Genomic DNA, 10,965 nt, shown 5'->3' with positions numbered 1-10,965 from the left:
GATTTGACGAAGAGCAGCCAAAACATGAACCAGTGCCTATATGGGATTCAGGCAGTGCAGGTGGAGACATAGTCTACTACTCCACAGCACCAGCCCCATGCCTGCTATATCTTTTTTCAACACTTCATTTTCAGTCTGTGTTTATATTTGTTTGTGAAATGAGTTTCTTGTAAGCAGCATATAGTGGGGTCATGTTTTTTAATCCATTCAGCAAACAAGTCTTGTGGTTGGCAAATTTAATCCATTTATATCCAATGTAAATAAGACAAGAATAAGCTATGCCATTTTGTTGACTGGATAATGATACTGCCTACTCTGTTAGTGAATTTGGTGGTGATGTGTTTCATTTTTACTTCTAATGCAGGACACCCTTCAGAATATGTTGTAAGGCTGGTCTGGTGGTTGTGAATTCTCTCAGTTTTTGCTTACCTGGGAAATACTTTATTTCTCCTTCCCTTTTAAAGGATAGCTTTGCTGGGTATAATATTGTTGGTTGGAAGTTTTTTTCTCCTAAGGCCTTGAATGTATCATCCCACTCTCTTCTGGCCTGTGGGGTTGCACTGAGAAGTCACGTTAATCTATTTGTTTTTCTTTTATATGTAACTTGACAGTTTCCTCTTACTAGTTTAGGATTCTTTCCTTGTCCTTAATTTTTGACAATTTGACAAAATGTCTTGGAAAATACTTTTTTGGTTTAGTCTGCTTGGGATTGTTTGAGCTTCTTGTGTCTGAATGCCCATGTCTCTTTCAAGACCTGGGAAATTTTCAAGTATTATTTCAGTTAGCAGGTCCTCAACACCTTTTTCTTTTTCCTCGCCTTCAAGAATGCCTATGGTAGGCATATTTGATCACTGAATGGTATCCCATACTCCCCTCAGCATTTCTTCATTCTTCATTCTTCATTATTCTTTTCTCTTTATCTTGTCTGATTGGGTTATTTCAGAATTTGTGTCCTAGAGGTCAGAAATTCTTTCTTCCACTCAGTCCATTCTGCTGTTAAAGCTCTCAATCATGATTTTATTTCACTGAATGAAGATTTCATCTCCAAAATTTCTATTTGGTTCTTCCTAATGAGTAATATTTTCATTCATATAGCTCATTGCTTTCCTCATTTATTTGTCTCTCTGTATTCTGTTGTGTCTCACTGAGTTTCTTTACAATCATTATTTTGAATTCTCTGTCATTTCATAGTTTCCTTCAGTTCAGGATCTAATTCTAAAGGATTATTGTGTTCCTTTGGAGGTGTCATGCTACCTTGCTTCTTCATGTCTCCTGGGTTCCTATGTGGACATCTGACCATCTGGTGTACTTGTCCCTTCTTAATGGAGTAGGTTTTATTGGAAAAGAGTTCATGGTTGAGCCAGAATGCAGGGTGTCACTTGGCTTGTTCCTTCTGCTTTGGTTTTGGGTGAGCCCAAGAGTATAGTCTTGGAGTGATTTATTTTGTCTTAATCAATGTCAGTTGTGCTGCAGTTCATAAGGACAGGAGTGTGGCTTTGAAATGAACAACAGTTTCCTTGGGTGTGTATCTTTGTTCCACAGAGAGTGCAGTATCAGTCTCCCTGGAGAATTTGATAGTCAGAGCCTTGTTCTTGGTGCTGAGGGTCATAGGCATGACTGTCTCCTTGTTCTTTTTTTTAAGCTTTATTTATTTATATGAAAGTCAGAGTTAAACAGAGAGAGGAGAGGCAGAGAGAGGTCTTCCATCCATGGTTCACTCCGCAACGGCCAGGGCTGCGCTGATCCTAAGCCAGGAGCCAGAAGCTTCTTCCAAGTCTCCCATGTGGGTGCAGGGCCCCAAGGACTTGGACCATCTTCTATTGCTTTCCCAGGTCATAGCAGAGAGCTGGATGGGAAGCGGAGCAGCTGGGACTCAAACCAGTGCCCACATGGGATGCCAGTGCTTCAGGCCAGGGCATTAACCAGCTGAGCCACAGTGCCGGCCCATCTCCTTGTTCTACTAGCAATCCTAAGTGATGCTGGGGCTTATGGCAACAATTGCTATGGCTCTAGTACTGGGTAATGCAGATAGACCCTTCCTCAGGTCCTGCTAGGAGATTCCAACCGGTGTTGTAGCTTTTAATACCAACAACCCTAGTATTAAGACTAGGGGATGTGAACTTTATCTTGTTTATAGGGTGACTACAAGGTTTACGGGTGATTTTAGTTTGGAGGCCATGAGTCCAGAGAGGCAGAACACAGATAGGTACTTCCCTATGTCCACTGGGTAGATTCCAGTGGCACCAGGAAATTTAGAATGAATTGTCACAGTCCTGGTCTTACATGGTATAGTGAGGTCATTACCCAAATCTCCCAGGGTGGAAGCAAATGTTTTTATGGACTGCTTCTGGTGTTAACTCCCAGAAGCTAAGGCAGATTCCCCCATCTCACATAGAGTGTGTAAGCTTAGCTCTGGGACTAATGCCCCCAAATTTCCACAGTTGCAGGATGTAGGGGATCTGTCCTTTGCCCCACACATTGCCTGACTCTGACTATGATGCTGGCAGGAACAGAAGCAGAGAAGTGCACTGTGTCACTTTCTGCTGCCCAGAATGGCACCCTGTGTCCTCTTCAATCTCTTTCTCAGTATATTACAGTTTTCATTGCAGAGTTCTTACCTCCTTAGTTAAATTTATTCCTATTATTATTACCAGGCACTCGATCCTATTTACATGATCATTTTAACACTTAACCCTATCTATATGTTCACTCTAACACTTAATATGATCACTTTAATAATAAAGATGGCATTTGTACCACCAAGCTTAATGGGATTTGGAGTCCCATGACAATTTTTTAAACTGTACCCTTAGAAATAAGTCCGTGCCTGGTAATAATAGTAGATAAAAATAAAAAGGAGAGAATGTTCCAACATGGGAAGCAGTCCACACAGTAGACTCATAGAAAGAGAATCACTTAAGTAATACTCTGACCTCAGAATCAGCCCTTCAGGCTCTCTGGTCTGGATGAAAAGCCTGTGAGAGCATTTCAGACATAAAAAGAAAAGATACTGTGGCAAAAAATGTTCTACGTGAAGGATCTCTGTGATTGAGACCCCAGCGGAAAGAAGTGGCCATCAAAGAAGAATGCACTTTTCTCTAAAGGGAGGAGAGAACTTCCACTTTGCTGTGGCCTTGTCCAAATACTGATGGAGTCTGTGGACCCAAAAGGCTTCCATAACCTAGGCAGCTCATGTCAAGGGGCTTGAGTGGTCACTGGTGTCATACGTAAGAGTGTTAATTGTTAAATTAACAAAAGGATTGCAGTACATTGAGCTCCATAGAGATAGCACTGGGGGAAGTGAGAGCCAGATGGGTACTGGCAACTCTGTACCTCACTGAGGAAAAATAACTAAAGATGGGCAAAGGAGATCCTAAGAAGCCAAGATGCAAAATGTCATCATATGCATTCTTTGTGCAAATTTGCTGAAAGGAGCACAAGAAGAAGCACCCAGATGCTTCCGTCAACTTCTCAAAGTTTTCTAAGAAGTTCTCAGAGAGGTGGAAGACCATGTCTACTAAAGAGAAGGGATAATCTGAAGACATGGCAAAGACAGACAAGGCTCATTATGAAAGAGAAATGAAAACTTATATCCAACCTAAAGAGGAGACAAAAAAGAAGTTCAAGGATCCCAATGCACCCAACAGGCCTCCTTCAGCATTTTTCTTGTTCTGTTCTGAGTATCACCCAAAAATCAAAGGAGAACATCCTGGCCTATCCACTGGTGATGATGCAAAGAAACTGGGAGAGATGTGGAGCGACACTGCTGCCTATGACAAGCAGACTTACGAAGAGAAGGCTGCCAGGCTGAGGGAACAATACGAACAGGATATTGGTGCATACTGAGCTGAAGGAAAACCTGATGCAGCAAAAATGGAGTTGTCAAGGCTGAACAGAGCAAGAAAAAGAAAGAAGAGGAGGAAGACGAAGGAGATGAAGAGGATGAGGAGGAAGAGGAAGAAGATAAATAAGAGGATGATGAGGAATAAGTTGGTTCTGGCACATTTTTTTCTTGTCTATAAATCATTTAACCTCCCTGTACACAACTCACTCCTTTTAAAGAAAAAATATTGAAAAGAAAGGATGTGTAAGATTCGGTGTTTTTTTGTTTTGTTTTGTTTTATTTTGTTTTGTTTTTAAGAGGCAGAGTTAGACAGTGAGAGAGAGAGACAGAGAGAAAGGTCTTCCTTTTTCCATTGGTTCATCCCAAAGTGGCCGCTGCGGCTGGTGCACTGCGCTGATCTAAAGCCAGGAGCCAAGTGCTTCTCCTGGTCTCCCATGTGGGTGCAGGGCCCAAGAACCTGGGCCATCCTCCACTGCCTTCCCAGGCCACAGCAGAGAGCTGAACTGGAAGAGGAGCAACCAGGACAGAATCTGGCACCCCAACCAGGACTAGAACCCAGGGTGCCGGCGCTGCAGGCAGAGGATTAGCCTAGTGAGCCATGGCGCCGGCCTAAGATTTGTTTTTAAACTGTATAGTGTCGGGGCCGGCACTGTGGTGCAGGAGGTTAACGCACTGACCTTAAGCACCTGCATCCCATATGGGCACGGGTTTGGGACCCGGTTGCTCCACTTCTGATCCAGCTCTCTGCTGTGGCCTGTGAAAGCAGTAGAAGATGGTCCAAGTCCTTGGGCCCCTGCACCCGTGTGGGAGACCTGGAAGAAGCTCCTGGCTCCTGGCTTGGGATTGGCACAGCTCCAGCCGTTGCAGCCAATTGGGGAGTGAACCATCAGATAGAAGGCCTCTCTCTCTCTCTCTCTCTCTCTCTCTTTCTGCCTCTCCTCTCTATGTGTAACTCTGACTTTCAAATAAATAAATCTTTTAAAAAAATAAACTGTGCAGTGTCTTTTTTTGTATAGCTAACACACTACTGAATGTGTCTTTAGATGGCCCTGTCTTGGTGGTATTTTCAATAGCCACTAACTTTGCCTGGTACAGTGTGCGGGATATAAATTAGCATGTATTTAAAGCAGGTTCCTGGTGCACAGCACAGATTAGTTATATATGGGGATGGTATTTCTTTCATCTTCAGTTGTCTCCGATGCAGCTTGTATGAAATAATTTTTGCTCTGTTAACTGAATACCACTATAATTGCAAAAAAAAAAAAAGTTGCAGCTGTTTTGTTGACATTCTGGATGCTTCTAAGAAATACAATTTTATTAAAATAAATAAATATATTAATTAACAACAGAAGTCACTGTGTACTAACTCCCCATGCAGGACCTCTGTCCTCAATGAGTTGTATTAAGAGAGTTAACTGTAAAACTAGTTCTCAAACAGCTTTTTTTGTGTGTGAGTGTGTGTGTGCAAATTGTTGAAATCATTACTTAGTATAGAGCTGGTCTTCTGCATACAAAGTTAATTGAAAATGAATCTTAATGCAGAATGGGACTGGCAAGGAGGGAGGGAGGAGGAGGAGGAGTGGGAGTGTGGGTGGGAGGGTGGGTATGGTGGGAAGAATCACTATATTCCTAAAGTTGTAGTTATGAAATTTCTATTCCTTAAAAATTAAAAATAAATAAATAGATTTATTCTTAGGTATTTTGCATTTTTTACACCCATTACAAATGAGATTGTTTGTTGTTTTCTTTTTTATCTGGGTTGGTACTGATTTACAGAAATGCTACTGATTTTTCTATGTTGATCTTGTAGCCTTCATTTTTAGTGAATTCGTTTATTAGTTCTAACGGTTTTTTCAGTGGAACTTAACAGGTTTTTTATGTATGAGATCATGCCATCTGCAAACAAGTTTGACTTTCTCTTTTCCAATTTAAATGTCTTTACTTCTTTATCATGGTTAATTGCTCTGGTTAGGACCCCAGTAAAACACTGAACAGCAGTGGTGAAAATGATCCATTGACTGGTCAAGAACAGATCTCAAAAATGATCTCACCTGGCTCCACTGGGGGCTGTGAAGCTGGACATCAGCATTGTCATGGTTAGAGAAAGTGAACAGAGCCCGTGCTCTCCTAATTGACCAGTTAAGGCCATGGGGTATGCTGGTAAGGGACACGAGCCTGGGTAAGGTGACTGTTTTCAGCAAACACAACTCCAGAAGAGACATGACTGCGGGGAACCACCCCAAAGTTGAGCAAATAAACCTTCGGTTCTGATGGAGGAATCTTGGCATTGAGCACAGTCTTCTAATTAGGGTGTTGCCTGAGACAAGCTAGACATATCTTGGGGACATATCCTCAACCTAGCAGACTCAGAAATTCCAGGGCAACAAAGTTGTTCTGATCCAGGATCAGTCTCAAACAACTGAGTCTCACAAAGACTGATGTACGCAAACTTTATACCAATTAATTAATTTGGAACGAGCTCTATGAGCAGTGGAGAAAATACATATTAAGCACAAAGCTGTGCATGTATTTAAATTCATTTTATGCATCACAATAAACTTCTTTTTTTAAGATTTTATTTATTTGACAGGTAGAGTTACAGACAGTGAGAGAGAGGGACAGAGAGAAAGGTCTTCCTTCCATGGGTTCACTCCCCAAATGGCTGCAGTGGCCAGGCAGCGCTGATCTGAAGCCAGGAGCCAAGTGCTTCTTCTCGATCTCCCATGCGGGTGCAGGGCCCAAGGACTTGGGCCAAGTTCCACTGCTTTTCCCGGCCACAGCAGAGAGCTGGACTGGAAGAGGAGCAACCAGGACTAGAACCACCACCCATATGGGATGCCTGTGCCGCAGGTGGAGGATTAACCAAGTGAGCCATGGCGCCGGCCCCCACAATAAGCTTCTATTGTAATTCTATTTTTCCACAAACTTTCTGAAGTACCTCCATATATTTATTAAGGTAAAGCTCATGTGGTGCCAATCTATAATATAACAATTTGTAGTTAGCATGGGAATAAAACAAGAACAATTAGTCACAGAATTTAAATGTTTAATGACATTAGATCCCCATAATGCAAAATGTCGAGTCAGATTTGTGCCAGGCCTTTAATATAATACAAGAGTCATGTTAGCCATATGATAGAGCAGTTAAATTTATTTCTCTTCTGTTTTAGGCTTTCTCACTTCCTCCTCCTTGTCTGTAGTAATTAAAGTAAAAATACTCCAAAACCTGACCCCGAGGGACAGTCAACACTCTGCTCCCTAAGGAAATCAAACTGAACGATGAAATCAACAGTGCAGAAACAAATGCACCGCTTTTACCCTTGGGATAACAGCAAGCCCTTGACACTGGACCCGCGAAAATCTCAGTTCCCCGTGCTCTTTCATGCCTGACTGCCAGCATATAAGGCGTCGCTCTTTGTCTGATAGCACCGCAAAATGGAGTTGGACTTAGGTTATGTAATTAGATATGATGAGCAGGCCCTTAAAGAGGGCAGGAGTAAAGAGGGGGTCATCACAGAGAGCAAACAGAAGACAATCATGCATAAAGGTACACGAGGATTAATGAATACACCCAGACTCTATTCAGGGGAAACTGGATAAATATTTTGGGAGGAGGTGAGGTGATATTTTTATTTCCAAAAATAATCCTGTCAAGTTCAGGACGGTTCATTAAAATGATGTGATCACTCATGCAAAAACATGTGCATACGTGAAGTGTTAAACACAAAATAAAACCTGCTGGATGACTTTGTTCATATGCAATTGAGAAGTTGACACAATTACTCAATAGAGGATAGGGTTACAGTAGTAGTTATTTTTGGAGGTGAGTATTAACTGAGTGGGACATGAGGGAGCCATCCATGGTATAGGAAAGTCCTGTATTTTTATAGTGGGGTGATTATATATGTGCATGTTTCAAAAAACTCATCAAGCTATAAATTTAAGATTTATGTACATTATTGTACATAACTATACCATGGAAAGAAGTAAAAGTAAATGAAACAAAACTAGATTTAATCTACTTGTTAAATTTACTTTTAATCTACTTTTATGTGTCATACTGTCTTGCTGTTTACTAATTTGGGGAAAATAACAAGCATTATATAAAAATTTGGGGCAAATGTTAATGTTTAATGCTTATAATCACAGAATCATAGAATAGGGATTCCTGAATTACTCATCAGGATATTGGTATATGTTAACCTGCTACGAGTGACATTTGACATTTCTTGGGATCTTAAAGACTTTTATTTTTAAAACGTTAAGAATGGTCTTCGGGACTGGCACTGTGATGTAGCGGTTTAAGCCACCTCCTGCAGTGCCGGTATCCCATATGGGCGCTGGTTCAAGTCCCAGCTGCTCCACTTCCGATCTAGCTCTCCGCTATGGCCTGGGAAAGCATAGAAGATGGCCCAAGTCCTTGGGCCCCTGCACCCACATGGGAGACCCAGAAGAGGCTCCTGACTTGGATCGGCACAGCTCCCGCCGTTGTGGCGAACTGGGGAGTGAACCAGCAGATGGAAGACCTCTCTCCCTCTCTCTCACTCTCTCTCTCTCTCTCTTTCTCTGTGTGTGTAACTCTGCCTTTCAAATAAATAAATCTTTAAAAAAAGAAAGAATGGTCTTCATGCTATGCTCTGAGTGTGTCTCCCAACACTCATATATTGAAATCCTAACCTCAAAGACGATGTCATTGGGAGGTAGGGTCTTTAGAGAGTAATTAGTTCATTAACGTAGCACCCTTGGCAATGGGATTGGAGCCTCAGAGATTCCCTACCCTTTCCATCATGTGAGATTATAGCAAAAAGATGATCATCTAAGAGTCAGGAAACCAGTCCTCACCAGATACCAAATCTACTGTCATCTTGATCTTAAAATTTCCAGTATGCAGAACTGTGAGAAATGATTTTCTGTTGTTTATAAGAAAATAAGTCTAGGAGTTTTTTGCTAAGACACCTTATTAATACTCAAATACTTTTTCCTGGTATGTCTAGAATTGAGAAATATGAAATATGACCAGAGAAATCACTACTGTCAAACTTTCTTCTTGATAAACTTTGCTATAGCTGTCTTTGTACCTTTTTTATGAAAATAGTACCCTTGAAATATTCTGGTGGCCTAATGCCCACATTATATTATAGACTTAAATTATGAAAAAAATAGCATGCACTATTATTTTAGCTATAAGACTGCCGTTATGATAGTTTTGATTACATTACCAGAATTTGATTAATAAGTTTTTTTAAAGATTTATTTATTTACTTGTAAGTCAGAGTTACACAGAGAGAGAAGAAGAGGCAGAGAGAGAGAGAGAGAGAGAGAGAGAGAAAGGTCTTCCATCCGCTGGTTCACTCTCCAATTGGCTGCAATTGCTGGAGTTGCACCAATCCAAAGCCAGGAGCCAGGACTTCTTCCGGGTCTTCCACATAGGTGCAGGGGCCCAAGGACTTGGGCCATCTTCTACTGCCTTCCCAGGCCTTGGTAGATAGCTGGGTCGGAAGTGGAACAGCTGTGACTCCAACCGGTGCCCATATGGGATATTAGCACTGCAGGAGGTGGCTTTACCCGCTATGCCACAACACCAGCCCCAATAAGTTTTTAATTAAGCATCTACTATACTCAAGGTTAAAGAAAGGGATTCTTCAAAAAATGGAATTCAGGGGCTAGCATGAAGCCACCACATTAAGCTACCACCTGTAATGCCAGTATTCCATATGAGCACTTGTTCAAGTCCTGGATGCTCCACTTCCAACCCATCTTCCTGCTAATACCCCATGGAAATCAGGAGATGGCCCTAATACTTCAGCCTCTGCCATCAACTTGGGAGACCTGTATAGAGTTCCTGGCATCTGGCTTTGGCCTGGCTGTTGTGGGCATCTGGGGAGTGAACCATCAGATGAAAGATATCTCCTCCTCCCCGCCAACCCATAACTCTGACTTTCAAATAAATAAATAAATCTTTTAACATGAAATTAACTGACAAAAATAAAAAGAGACCCCTGTCATTTAGTCCATCCCTAAACAACACAGGGTCCTGAGAATGTAAACATGTCAACTGAGTCTTTTAGAAATTGTCAATCATAGGGGCAGGCATTGTGTTGCAGTGGGTTAAGCCACTGCTTGGGACACCCACATCCCATACTGGAAACCCTGTTCTTGTTAAAGATACTCTGCTTCCAATCCAGCGTTCTGATAATGCATCTGGGAGGGCAGATGATGGCCTAACTACAGGGGTCCCCACCACCAATGTGGGAGACCTGGATGGAATTCCTGGTTCTTGGATTTGGCCTGGTTCAGTTCCAAGTATTGCAGCCATTTGGGGATTAAGCCCATGTATAAAAGATCTCTCCCTTCCTCTCTCTCTCTCCCTCTCCCCCTTCCTCCCCTCCCCGGCTCCCTCTCATCTTCTCTCTCCCCTTCTGTCCCCCCCACCCCCCCCATCACTCTGCCTTTCACATAAATAAATAAAATCATGAATTGAAGAAAAAGTGTTCTTTAAAGATGTTTTTAAGATTAGGAAATGAAAAGAAGTCAGAAGGGGCCAAGTCATGACTTTAAGGTGGATGCCTAGTGCTTTGCCATGGAAATTACCCTCATTTGATGAGAAGAAGGACTAAGGGCACTGTTATGTGCAGACTCTCTGGTGAAGATTTCACTGGCATGCTTCTAATAAAGCTTTGGCTAGCTGTCAAAACACACGCACGATAAGCGTTATCATTCTTCGGCCTTTCAGAAAGTTGACAAGCAAAATGACTTGAGCATCCCAACCTTTGCTCCTGACTGGTCAGCTTTTGCTCCAACCGGACCAATTCCACCTCTTGGTAGCCATGGTTTTAACTGTGCTTTGTCTTCAGGATTACCCTGCTAACGCCATGGTTTATCTCCTATTATAATTTGTCAACGAAATGCTTCAGGATCTTGATCTCACTTGCCAAAATTCCCATCGAAAGCTCTGCTGCCATCTGGAGCTGATCTCAGTGATCAGTTTGGCACATCGAGCAGAAACTTTGCTCCACTTTAATTTTTCACTCTTAATTCTCTAAGCAGAATGAACTGAAATGGCTGTGGTGCTCAGTATTATTCCTGCTGTTAATTACCAGTCCTCTTTAATTACGGCTCGA

The 10,965-nt window shown here is 42.0% G+C and overlaps 1 pseudogene; it reads left to right on the top strand.

Moving 5' to 3' along the window:
* Window positions 1-3,357: 3,357 nt before the first annotated feature.
* LOC133749939 (high mobility group protein B1-like) lies at window positions 3,358-3,989 on the top strand (annotated as a pseudogene).
* The last annotated feature ends 6,976 nt before the right edge of the window (window positions 3,990-10,965 follow it).

Source organism: Lepus europaeus, chromosome 2 (genome assembly GCF_033115175.1).
Source record: "Lepus europaeus isolate LE1 chromosome 2, mLepTim1.pri, whole genome shotgun sequence".
In the NCBI taxonomy this organism is placed as follows: domain Eukaryota; kingdom Metazoa; phylum Chordata; class Mammalia; order Lagomorpha; family Leporidae; genus Lepus; species Lepus europaeus.
This window is presented reverse-complemented; position numbering and strand designations above follow the sequence as displayed.